Source organism: Squalius cephalus (genome assembly GCF_949319135.1).
Source record: "Squalius cephalus genome assembly, chromosome: 3".
NCBI classification, from domain to species: Eukaryota; Metazoa; Chordata; class Actinopteri; order Cypriniformes; family Leuciscidae; genus Squalius; species Squalius cephalus.
The window spans coordinates 47,880,444-47,894,974 of record NC_137124.1 but is presented as its reverse complement, the minus strand read 5'-3'; the positions used below and the strand labels follow the sequence as shown (position 1 = coordinate 47,894,974).

Here is a 14,531-nt window from a genome sequence, read left to right as displayed (position 1 = left end):
TTGCAGACCTGAAAAGGAGCAGACACACAGTTTGCCCACTTGACCTGCATAGTCTGGTTTGCGTACCAATATGACAAGCATCTAACTATATACCTAGGCACACCCGCTTGACACAGTTTATGAAATAATTTTCGATGATTCACACGATCAAACGCCTTAGAGGCATCTAAAAAAACATATAAAAACAGATGAATTCTTGCTCTTATAGTCACTTAGTAATTCCTTTAAGGCATAAATGCACATATCTGTGCCATGTTGAGGCTTAAACCCAAATTGATTGTCTGTTGAAGGAACTAGTTTGTCAATCCTTGCCAGAAAGATTTGCTCAATAACTTTAGAGAGGATACTAGCAAGCGCAATGGGTCTGTAATTATCTGAGTTGCCCACTTTTCCTACTCTGTCTTTTACAACAGGGACTAGGAGAACCTTCATCATGGAGTCTGGCATAAAACCATGTACAATAAAGGCAGTGAAACATAAGGCAAGAAGAGGTGCTAACCTTAAACTTGCAAACTTGAGATGTTCAGCAGAGATGAGATCCATACCTGTAGTTTTATTTACAGACAAGTTTTTAATTGCTTGAAAAACCTCATGAGTTTTAATTGTGTCCACTACAGTAACATTATCAACCTGGTAAGGTTCACTCTGGACACAGGTGAATAATTGACTATAATGCTGTCGCCACAGCTCTACAATCATATTTGTTCCAGAGACTCCGTCTACTGTACAGGAGAGAGAGGGTTTGCTATTATTAATCATTTTTACATCTTTCCAAAAGGCTTTTGTGTCCTTGCCTAAAAGTTTTTTAGCCATGGAATCAGCTCTCATGATTTGTTCATTCTTCCTAATAAATCTTATTGCATATTTGTATTTCGCATTTGTCCTCTTTTTATGGTCGAATATGGGCCCTTGTCTAGGTTTGCCCGCTATAGGACCCAAGATGTTGTTGCTTCACGGGCTTCAGTTAGAAACTGAGATACATGTGTGTTCCAGCCAGGCCTAGTTTTGCCTTTCTTTATGCCTTTATTATAAGGTGAACTTGCTTCAAGTAATATTCTAACTATGTCTGAATACATAGAAGAGATATCTGTTCTGTGCCTGATGTTTGAGCAGTTACTGTCTGTACACAGAATTGCATCTCTTGGTAATTGTACGTTGCATAATAATTGATCGGTGCAAGCATAGTAAGAGGCCAATTCTTCTGTAGCAAGCTTGGTCCAGTCTATGTGTTTCTGGTTTGGATTATTTTCAACATTAACAGTAACAGGTATACAATTAGATCTAATTGTCACCTCAACAGGGATGTGATCAACAGTGGACATATTATATAGAATTTTCATCTGTGCCAAAGCAGCATGAGCGTCAGCTGTAGTGATGCAATGATCCAACCAGTATGTAGTGCACCAGGCTTCACTTATATGTGTATAACTCTCTGCTGGTAAAAGCGCTCTGCTCGATAATATTAGATTAGTATCTGTACAAAAATGATCCATATGCTTGGCAAAAACTGATTTCTTATCAGAGATATCGGCATTCATGTCACCAATTACATAGACACAAGTAAATCTGTCATCTTGTATAAAGGAACTAATAAAAGCAAGCTTACTTAAAGGTCCCGTATTATGCCCCTTTTCACAAGATGTAAAATAAGTCTCTGATGTCCCCAGAGTGTGTATGTGAAGTTTCAGCTCAAAATACCCAACAGATCATTTTTTACAGCATGTTTAAATTGTCATTTTTTGGGGCTCAGAAAAACGCGCTGTTTTAGTGTGTGCCCTTTAAATGCAAATAAGCTGCTGCTGGACGACCCAGGGGGCGGAGCTTCATGAGCTCGCGCTCAGTCTCTCAGGACAATTTCATCTCACGGAATGATGATAATATCAGAAACTCTCAGTAACTGTGTTCATTTCGAGTCGGACAATAATGCCTACAGAGTCAGAGTGCTGTATAGAGATGGAACAGGTATAGTTTAGTAGTTTAATTACGGTTATTATAACGTATTTGTCATCTGCTTGTATGTATCCATTATTTATTAATAGCCTAACGTTACAAGTCTGCTGTTTCGGACCAGGTCCGAATGATGATCAAACATATACTGATGAGTTTAATAAAGTTTATTGTACATCACACAAAAGATGAAGCGTCAGTTTTACTTCAGAAAATCACCGTAAGAGCTGAGTAAACACAGTAAGTTTAAGAAGTGCGCAAGTACATAAACGAATTTCGGTAGAGATGAGGGAGCATTTCTGTGGGCGGAGGTTAGTCAAAAAACTGTTCTACTGACGTCAATAAAGAATGAAGTAGAGGGATGTAGTCCAAAACGGGCCGTTCACTGTAGGCGACTTCTGTTAAATAAAATAACTCGCTTGGCATTGAACTTTGAGCTTTATAATTTTACAAATATTATTTATGCTCTAACAGCAACATTACACACTAACTAAAGTTTGAAACATGGGATCACGAAGAACGGGACCTTTAAGTATTCTTCTTCATTGTGATTGCATTCATAAGGAGCATAGACATTTAAAACAATAAATTATTTGTCATGCTGTGACACGTGTACTGCAATACACCAGTCCACACCAAGCCTAACCACACTGATCACTGAGTCCAGCCTCTTATTCCATAAAATAGCCACACCTCCTGGTATCCTTCCTTTTTTAATTCCCAAACTGAGGTTAGTAGTTGACTCTCCTGCACCAAAAAAACTGCCATTAATGGAGTTTAGACCTTCTAGATCTTGTTTAGCTAGAAATGTTTCTTGTAAGCACAATATGTCACAGTGTTCCAACAACTGATCGACAACAATTCGGCGAGCTTTATCATCAGCGCTCTGGCTCAAGCGCAGGCCACGACAGTTATATGAAACAACTTTAATGTCCATAGCAGTCTTATTCGTTTGTACTTACTCCAGCAGCATGTACACTAAAGACTCCAGTATCTTTGTTTTAATAGTTATTATACACAGAAAAACTATATATTAAAAGACAATTACTGTAGATAGACAGCATTATTTAAAAAATAACTTTATAAAACCCTAAATTTACAGTTTAACTTGAAAGTTAAATGTTTTTTTAATGTAATTTGACATCATTTATCCGTTTTTCCACGGTTTAATAAGCCATTATCAACAGTAATGTACTGTAATTTAATTAATTTGACTAAAGTCAATTCTGTATTTTCACGGTTTTTGCCTGTAATTGTGTGAAATGGTTATTTGCTGTAATTTAACGGAATTCGTCTGGAAACTTTGCTGCCAGAGATTTACCGTTTGTATACTGGAATTTTTTTTTTTTTTTTTTTTACAATGTAGGCCTAGTAGCTATGGATTTTAATAATTTTACTAATATATAGGTAAACATATAGGTGCATATATAGGTGAACATATAGGTGAACATATAGGTGCACATATAGGTGAACATATAGGTGCATATTTAGGTGAACCTATATGTGCATATATGTACATATAATATAGGAAAACGTCCAATTTTATATATGTCACATATATTCAAAACCTATATCAAAACCTATATTAAAACATATATGTTTATATCAGGGTTATTATAGTTTTGCATTTTTCATTAGTTTTTATTTTTATTTCGTTTTGACTTTTTGTTTTCAAATTCAGTTTAGTTTTAATTAGTTTTTAAAGTGGGTTTGCTAGTTTAGTTTAGTTTTTATTTTTTGAAAATGCTTAGTTTTAGTTTAGTTTTTATTAGTTTTAGTGTTAGTTTTAGTCTTTTTTTGTAATTTGGGTTATTTGTCAGGGGCAAGATTCAAAAAAGTCGGAAAAAGTATTGTGTAATAATAAAAACATAATACAATTTTAGAAAAAAATTCACACCCCATTGAAATTCCTTTACCTCTTACAAAATCCACACGCTGTACCAAAAATCTACACATCTTCTATACAGAATTCACACCCTATACAAATACCACAGCTGTACAATTTTCACACCCTATACTAAATTTACCCTATGGGGAGAGTGGGGTGATTTGTGCCAGGGGGGAAGTAGTTCCACCCCTTGTTTCTGGAAAACCATAGAAGAAATTGGTCATGTGACCACATAATTTTGAAAAGCAATCACTTTTACTCATCCTCCAAAGAAGAGCGACACATGGCATGAGAGTTAAGCACATTTTAGTGCAAAAAACTGTTTTTTCCCTTTCAAAGTAAAATTTCTATGATTAAGGTTTTTTGATTGTAGTGTCTGAACAATTATAGACAAGTTTGAAAACATTTCACACGTCTTAGTGCTTTAGTAGGCTACACAATGAGTCTATACAGTTAGCATGATGTTAGCTCTTAACTGCTGGATCATGCTAGTTTTTCAAACTTGTGGGTCTGGGGTGATTTGTGCCAAAGGGCATGGGTTAAGTTGTGCCAGATCCAGACCACCTAGACCTACATTCTCACAGGGGATAATCTTGAGAAGTGAGGAGATGGGCATGCCTCATCATTGTTTGACTTAGGCCTGCCTGCTATTTGTTTAATTTAGCCAACACTGATTTCAGTTTTGAGTTTGCACTGAATGTTATTAAAGAGAAGTTTTATTCCGTTTTTAAGTGGCCTATGTCACAGTAGTAAATTAGCCTAGTCACTTTATTCTTATATGTTACATAATTGACAGACAGCGCTATGTCAACAGGCATCTATTGCCAAAGCCTTTTTGCCTGAAATGAGTCACAAATATCATATATTGTGTTGCTATGGTGCTCTAAATGGTTGCTAGGGCGTAGCTTGATAGCTTCACAATGATCCTGAGAGACTGATTGGTCGTCTGAGTAAAATGAGCCCGCCCCCTTGTCTCTATGACACTGTGATCCAGAGTTATGTTCAATACAAAATCCCAATGCAATTGACCATAGTAGGAAAAACGCATGCTATGGTATTCCAGGGTGACAATATCTAAATAAACCTTAAATGAGTAATTTTGTATTGAATTTGTCTTGCTTTCATATAGCATTACAGTTCATAACATTAAAATGTTCTGTTTTACTTCAGAAATCACTGGCACAATTTATCCCAATGTATTCCCCTAAAGGCACAACTTCCCCCGCACCAGGGGCAAGTTGTGCCATGAGACCACTTTTTCCCCAAAAGCTATATTTCTGAAACAATTTATTTCAGATCCAAAGTTATTGTTCTCAGGGATGCACCACATCCTGAAATATATGTACATCGTTAAGTTGAAGGAATTACTGCCATGGCCTCACTTTAAAGTCACTTTGAGTAAAAACTGGCACAACTCACCCCACTTTCCCTACAGTCAATAGCCTAGGCTACTCATCTGGATTGAAGCAGCAAACATTAAGTGTAAAAGTAAAAAAAATGACATAACATTATTTAATATTTGAATCAAAGCTTATATAGTGTTTTGACATCGACAACCACAACCAAAAAGTGCATTTTACCTCAAACTTGCGACAAGTTAACTTTCTAAAAAAGGCACAATCGCTTCTCGGGTCGACATTAACACACTGACAAAATTATATTCAGAATTTAAAATATTTTGATACCACTTTTTAATGTGTGATTGTGTAAAAGGTGTTCACGAGATAGAGATACTAACCTTTAGCGAACTTGCTTTCAACGTCGAACGAACACTCGTTCTCATGGAGACGCGGTGTGCACGGAGGGGAGGGGCTGTGTGTGTGTGTGTGTGTGTGTGTGTGTGTGTGTGTGTGTGTGCGCGCGCATGTGAGAGACGCATGAGTGACAGAGAGACGGAGGGAGAGCAGGGAAAGGAAATACAGCTGAACGAATACGCTGCGTGTTTTAAATAGCGTTAAAAAATGAAAGACCTTGACAAAGACGAAAACTAAGGACATTTACTCTATAATTTTATTTTATTTTAGTTAGTTTTGCCAAACACACATTACAGTTTTAGTTAGTTATCGTTTTTTTGTAATGCCTCGTTTTTATTTTTATTTCAGTTAACGACAATGTTTTTTCCCATCTAGTTTTCGTTTTTTCGTTAGTTTTCGTTAACGATTATAACCTTGGTTTATATAGGTTATTTCCATGTGGGATAGGGAGGATCAACTGTAGCACTTCCTCACCCCCATCAGGATGTAGTATGCGACGGTATAACACTCCCTCCTGCTCCACAAGACGATCCCACTGTCTCAGTAGTGATAGCACTGGCCTTGTAAGCTTCTGCCCCCATCAGATGTCAGCTGCCATTTTTTGGCATTGTCCTCTGTCTGCAAAGCACACAAACTAGCAGGGGCATAAAATGGCAAAACAGAAATGGCTGCTTGTATTACCTGAGTGGCAGGCTCCACAGGAACTTGGTGAAAAGACCCCAGCTCTGGCCATATAGTATCATCGGAGTGATATGTTATCACTTGGGAGTGGCAGCGGGCAATCAAGAACAATCCTGAATACTGGGATTTCAAACAATATCACCTTAACATTTGGCCGTTCTTATTTGAAAGAATATCAAAGATGTGGGAACAGAGGCTATCACTTTCATTGTTATCCTCAATTTACATTTAAGACAGAGCTTCATTTACATGCTGAGTGGGAAGACGAATGTAATACAGTATAAAATGTTTGAGCAGAGAATATTCTGCGTTCTTTTTGACTCCGCTGAATCTGAAGTGCTGTCTGTACTTTGTTACTGCTATGCTATAATAAATTTCATTTTTGAGATCTTCGACGTCCACATAATTTTTTCTTACACTTATGACTCCTCAGGAAGCCTCATCACCCCTCGATCCTTACCTCCTCGCGGTGCAATTAGAGAATTGAGATGTCCTTCAAGATGGCTGAGCACGATCAGTTTCCGGGTCATAGGATGGAGGATGGAGGAGCGAGGAAACGAGGAGGGATATTGAGAAGCACCCAGAGTGTGAAGAAAAAAAATGACACAGATTGACGTGAGACAGTGCATTCATGTTCATTCATGTTCATTCATGTTCATAGCTCTTCAAATATAATTTAAATAATCTAAAAATAGATTATTTTAGTGAAAAATATCCTCAGAAGTCATGCTTTAAGGGTAATCGAAGCCAATGGAAAGAGAGATCGAGATGAACGGGCCAAACCAAAGGAAACGTTATTTTATTTTCCTCTTTCACTTACCTTTTCCTTGGTGAGTACCATACTCGCTATTATATATATATATATATATATATATATATATATATATATACAGTGCAATGCATAAGTGAATACACCCATGCTAAAGTTGACTAAAAAGAGGAATAAAAAATCATATTTTGGAAATTGAACTTAATGCCTTAATTAAAAAAATTAGGAAAAATCCAACCTTTAAGGACACCAATTTTCTTTGTGAATGAATAATGTATCGTAAATAAATAAATGTTCTTCCTTAAAATACATGGTGCATAAGTGAGTACACCCCTATGTTAAATTCCTATAGAGGCAGGCAGATTTTTATTTTTAAGTTTTTTTTTTTTATTTTTTTTTTAGGATACTATGCATCCTGATAAAGTTCCCTTGGCCTTTGGAATTAAAATAGCCCCACATCATCACATAGCCTTCACCATACCTAGAGATTGGCATGGGGTACTTTCCATAGCTTTTAGGCTAACTGAAATAAAACCATGCCAATCTCTAGGTATGGTGAAGGCTATGTGATGATGTGGGGCTATTTTAATTCCAAAGGCCAAGGGAACTTTATCAGGATGCATAGTATCCTAAAAAAAAAAAAAAAAAAAATACTTAAAAATAAAAATCTGCCTGCCTCTATGGGAATTTAACATAGGGGTGTACTCACTTATGCACCATGTATTTTAAGGAAGAACATTTATTTATTTACGATACATTATTCATTCACAAAGAAAATTGGTGTCCTTAAAGGTTGGATTTTTCCTATTTTTTTAAATTAAGGCATTAAGTTCAATTTCCAAAATATGATTTTTTATTCCTCTTTTTAGTCAACTTTAGCATGGGTGTATTCACTTATGCATAGCACTGTATATATTTAAATATATATATATATTAAGTGGTTCTGAAATATGGAGAGTTATCATGTAAGGGATAATCCACGGCTAGCCATGCATTAAAGGATTTTAATGCACGACGTAGAGGCGAAGAACCACCCGACGCGAAGCGGAGGGTGGTTGCCTCTACGAAGTGCATTAAAATTCTTTAATGCATGGCTAGCCGTGGATTATCCCGCTTATACCTTGGTTATTTGCCAAGTTAAAAATAAATTAAAGCTGTAACTGATGTTTACAGTGTAATTTTTTAACAGACGTGTAAAAATGACGGTTATTTCTTAAGTTAAGGCTCGTCAGTTCTTGCACTCCGTCCGCTTTAAATAAAGTAGAGCCATCGGATTGCTTTTATTTGAATGAATTCACATTTATTTATTTCATTATTAAAAGAGAGAGACAGAAAACTGAAGGAGAAGGAACAGAGAGAGAGAGATGCGTGCGCGAGTTACCTGTGTGCGTCGATCTCTTCTTTAAAGTCTACAGTCCCCTCGTTGCTTAAGCATATAGCTAACTTAATGATTCTTTAATGGATTTATTACAATTATTTATGAATGACAGGCAACACTGATACAAATTAAACGATATTCAAAAATATGCGTTTTCATATGCGTCTCTCACTCTGCTTGCAAGTGTATCTGTGTTACTATGGTTACCAATGTAGCGGATTAATTTCGAACTGTAATCAAACTGACTGGAACTACCTGTGCATTAAACGGTTTTACTGCACACCCCATACAAAAATGTAATATATGGCCATATATGTACTTATATTTTAAATAGCATGACATATATCTATACATATATTTGACTTGTATGAGAACACAATATATGCCTGCAACATATATCTATACATATATTTGACTTATCTGAGAACACAATATATGACTGCAACATATATCTATACATATATTCGACTTATCTGAGAACACAATATATGCCTGCAACATATATCTATACATATATTCGACTTATCTGAGAACACAATATATGCCTGCAACATATATCTATACATATATTCGACTTATCTGAGAACACAATATATGCCTGCAACATATATCTATACATATATTCGACTTATCTGAGAACACAATATATGACTGCAACATATATCTATACATATATTCGACTTATCTGAGAACACAATATATGCCTGCAACATATATCTATACATATATTCGACTTATCTGAGAACACAATATATGACTGCAACATATATCTATACATATATTCGACTTATCTGAGAACACAATATATGTTCAACATATATCTCTACATATATTTGACTTATCTGAGAACACAATATATGACTGCAACATATATCTATACATATATTCGACTTATCTGAGAACACAATATATGACTGCAACATATATCTATACATATATTTCACTTATCTGAGAACACAATATATGCCTGCAACATATATCTATACATATATTTGACTTATCTGAGAACACAATATATGACTGCAACATATATCTATACATATATTTGACTTATCTGAGAACACAATATATGACTGCAACATATATCTATACATATATTTGACTTATCTGAGAACACAATATATGCCTGCAGCATATATGAACATGTATGTGTCCAAACATGTGAAGAAAATATTTGAGTTCATCCATATATGATACCATATATCTGCATATATTACAGTATAGTATTGGTTTCTCGCATATATGGACAACATTAATTATAAATATGTGACATACATATTTGTTTTCAACATATTTAATAAATGTATGTAAACATACACTGTAACCCTTTACTGTAAATTTACAACGAATTTCTTACAGAATTGTAGGCTACTGTATTTCCATAATACAGTATTAAGCTGTATCTTTTACAGAACAGCTGTAAATATACAGCACATTTATGTTTTCGTCCTGATAAATTCGTTACCATCATACTGACTGAAAAGGCATTGCATTGTGGGATTGATTTCTTTCGCGCTCAATTCAGTTCAAATGTGACGCGTCATGCGAGCAGACAGTAACGTTAGGCAGCTACAACAGGCAAACTCGTTTTGTCAGCGGGATTCAACTGAACAAATAATCATTCCTGTTATCAAGATAAACAATGTCTGCGAATCTGTGAGCAATTTTAAAGCTTTTTTGAGGTTCGGTTCGGTTCGGTTCGTGTTTCAAACATTAGTTGCCTGTGACGCAGCAGAAAATGGACGACGTTAACGGTAGCAGCTACCTGAAGACGGATGGAAGAATTTGTCATTGAATAATCTAACCTGCGCGTGACGATAAGTGGGATTTAGAGTTTGAGAAGATGGAGAATTGTTCAACTGAGTGATACGGTAAGCCAATATATAAGTTTTTTTTTTTTTTTTTGCGTTCGCATTTCTACATTGTTTTCACGTATTTGGTTTGATTTTGCGAACGCGGTTTACTACCGTGGCCGCGCAAGCAATTCACTGACTCTGTTCCACCTGTTTACCAAGTAACGTTAACTTCGACATTTCATATAATAGACAACCTTTACCATGCTATTTGCATGACGTGCATTTGAAATTTTTTTCGTTTTAGGCTTTGTAATCTGATGGCCATTGTTAATGTAAGTGCTTTTAAGTAGTGTTACAGTTATAGTCTATGTTGTAAAAAAAAAAAAAAAATGCTGTCTAATTCTGTCAGTTCTGTGATCGTGCTTTTGAATCGTTGTCAGAATTTTGCTAGCACATGAAAATCCATGTTCCTAATGCTGTTTTCAAATGTAGTAGGCCTGTTCCTGATTGCCATCCCATGGTCCTACAACTACTCCCTAATTCAAAGAAGTTAGACGGTGTTATCCTTCAAGCAGATAAGTAGAGATTATTCAGCAAATCTCATTAATTTGTAATATGTTTTATGTTTTGGGTTCTGTTGATCAAGGTTGTGCTGTCCTTTTTAAAAATTGTTTCAGAAATTTGCATCGCTGATGTCCAGCAATCTACATTTGCCAGAAAGTCCACGACTTATTTCCTGGTATGTAAACATTAAAGGGGTAGATGAAACCTAAAATGAAAAGCCATCATTTACTCACCCTACTGCAAAATATGTTTTTCTTAATTAGTGTTTTTATTTTGTTTCCAGTCCAGATATCTACAATTCTTACATGAAGAAGCATTTATTAGACACGTAAAAATTGTCTTGTTTTCTGAAAGAATAAGTCAAAATTAAGTGAGTTTATGCTTAAAACAAACAAAATTATATGCCAGTGCATTTTAGCATTCTAACCAATTTTAATTTTTAGTTGAAAAATTTAATTCATAGAACTATGAATAGACAACTACATCGAACCACAGTGGAACCCACAGTAGTTATTTTAATTATTAATATTATTTATTTATTCTTTTTTTTTATTTTCTTTTTTATTCCATTACAGGTCAATCTCTAAGCAACCAGTGCTGGATATTAAGTTTGGAAGGTCAAGGTGTGTGTGAAGGATCACAGCCTCTTCATCACTGGCCTGGCAGCGCTGTTTGCCTCCTCCTATAACTTCAGCTTGCAGTACCAGGAAGAGGCAGCACCTTGAGTTTGGTCAGAGGTTAGTCATTGGCATATTTGCCATTCATATATATATATATATATATATATATATATATATATATATATATATATATATATATATATATTAGACTGAATTGTGTCACTAACCTTGACTAACCTATCATTAAAAAAAAAAAAAACATTACTGGTGTGCATCTTGAGATAAAACAGTGGCAGTCATATATTTTAAGATATATCGGTGCAAGTTGTTTTCAGTTGAAGGATTAGTGAAAATTCTGTCATTAATTACTCGCCCTCATGTCGTTCCAAACCTGTAAGACCTTCGTTCATCTTCAGAACACAAATTGAGATATTTTTGATGAAATCTGAGAGGTTTCTGAACCACCCATAGACAGCAACGTCTTTGCAACTTTTAAGGCCCAGAAAGCTAGTAAAAACATTGTTTAAATAATCCATGTAACTAGTGCAACCTTAAAGGAGAACTCCGGTCAATTTTAACATTGAGCTAATTTTTTTGTAAATTTGGAGTGCTGTCAATACAGAGAACAACGACAAAAATCGGTGTTGCCTACACCGTGTTATCCTCTTTTTAAAATTTGCACCCTGTTGACTTCAATTTTTAAACCTGCTTTTAGCCTCTTAACATCCTTGATGTGTCATACAAGTGCCCAGCCATGTGAGTGATTCCTTCAGAGTGAACACGGGTGAATCTGACTGCAGTAGATGTGAAAGATATCTTGTTGAAACATCTACAAATGTCCGTATATAGGTGAAAATGCCCCTTGAAATCAATTTAAGGTGGCAAATATATTACCCCTTAATAAAAAATGTTAATTTCTGTCACTGCTGTAAACTGACCACTGCATAGAATATGAATATCTTTGTCAGTCAGCTGTCAACAGGCCTAAACAAGCCATGGCACCAAGCACAGAAACACAATCCGTAAAATGTTATCTAATTATTATCAAGAAAACTTTGAAAATATCGATCGAGACATATTTTGTCAATATTGCTCACCCCTAATGCATGGTATTAATTTTGATTTCTTCGGGTCTTAAAAAGGTCTTAAAAAGCCTTAAATTTGACTTTAAAAAATGTGCAGAAACCCTGCTTCATAATATTTAGGTTGAACCACTGTAGCTATATATTTACCAATGTTTTTACCACTTTTCTGGGCTTTTACAGTTGCAATGATATTGATATCAATGGAAGGACAAAACTATCAGATTTCATCAAAAATATCTTCATTTGTGTCCCGAAGATGAACAAAAGTCTTGAGGGTGAGTAATAATGACAGAATTAAAATTTTTGGGTGCAAACATGCATTTAGTCTGGTAAATCATGTTGTCATATATGCAATAAACTTGCAAGGCTTGCAATTAAGTTAAATTATTTCTGTCACAAAGGTTTGGGCTGGATTCTGGCAGTGTGTGCTCTATATAAACGGAGAGTCTAAAGACTGCCTTTCCACTGATACTCTGATGGCACCGGATGAGGGCATGATATTGTTAATGAGCTGGGTGATGAGTAGACAAAAGTTGTAGAATAAAACTTTAAATCTGGCAACCCCACTTCCAAAAATTTAGTTAGTTGACAGTGTGCATGTAAACAGACACATTGAGTTGATGTATTTTACCAGGGCAGAAAAAATATCAGTTATTGATCACAACATCCAACATTGCATTTTTTTTTTCACAACATCCAACATTGCATTTATTTTATTTTTTTCATGTTGTTCAGTTTTAGACCGCTTTTGTGCTGTCTCTCTTTGTCAAAATATATACACTCAGTTAATAATATTTAATTGTTGTTTTTTTCTGCCTTTTAGACGCTTTCTTGACATCAATCCTGAACGTGGATCAAAAACAAAGAAAGGACAAGTAACTTCAAAGAAAACTGGCCAAGTTGTGCAAAACAAGAACACCACTGTAAGCCTACAGGTGTCCTCACTTCTGCGAAACCTTGCAGACTTTGAATGGGATTTCGTTTGCACTTTTATGGACTATGGTCGTTATAAAGCTTGGAAGAGCCAGGACATTTTTTAATAGAACTCTGATTGTATTCGTCTGAAAGAATAATGTCATATACACCTAGGATGACTTGAGGGTGAGTAAATCATGTGCTAATTTAAATTTTTGGGTGAACTATTCCTTTAATTAAGTGCTAACTGTTACCTGTTTAAGTGTTAAAATTGCATTTTATGTTTAAAAAGTAATTCAGCCAACATGTTCACAGAAGGCAATTTAACTAAATAAATGTTTTAAAACCCAGAAAATGTTTTCTTTTTCCTAGTGTGACTACTCTTATGAAACCTTAAAGTATAATATTTTAATTATGTAATAATAAAAGCAGTATTCCCTGTAAAAATACAATTTATTGCTGTCGACAAGTTTAATGTAAAATGTGGTATATGCTGTATTTGGTAATTACAGTGGAGTACTGTAAATGCTGTTTACTGTAGTAGTGTTGTAAAAATACAGTATGTGGATAGCAACCCAGCTGCCAGTATTTAACTGTAAATTTACAGTGAAAAGTTTTACAGTGTACATGCATGTGATACTGATGCATTTTTAAAGCTGTGGCATATGGTTATGGTACTTTGTGGATGTATTTGTCAAAAATGACAAAGAAAACACTGCATTATTGTATTAAAATACTATATTTGGTATTCACACAATAGACAATCTCCAACTATAGGCATTTAATTTCAAGGCATTCAGATATAAGGTTTGTATCCCTAATACATGTGAAAGTATGTACTATAGAAATAAGTACATATATGCATGTATAAATATATGCGTCATATATGCGTGTATACATATATGCGTCATATATGCGTGTATACATATATGCGCCATATATGCGTGTATACATATATGCGCCATATGCGTCATATATGCGTGTATACATATATGCGCCATATATGCGTGTATACATATATGCGCCATATATGCGTGTATACATATATGCGTCTTACATATATTTCACATTTATGTGCATATACGGGAAAATATATGGCACTTACATGAAAACGGCCATTTTTGATATATTTTG

The 14,531-nt window shown here is 35.1% G+C and overlaps 1 long non-coding RNA gene across 1 annotated transcript; it reads left to right on the top strand.

Annotated features, from left to right (window-relative positions):
• The first annotated feature begins 9,498 nt into the window (after positions 1 to 9,498).
• LOC307156342 lies at positions 9,499 to 13,756 on the top strand. Its single transcript, XR_013820693.1, has 5 exons — positions 9,499 to 10,288; positions 10,518 to 10,545; positions 10,706 to 10,952; positions 11,353 to 11,514; positions 13,306 to 13,756. It is a non-coding gene; the product is annotated as an uncharacterized lncRNA (long non-coding RNA).
• Positions 13,757 to 14,531: the final 775 nt, after the last annotated feature.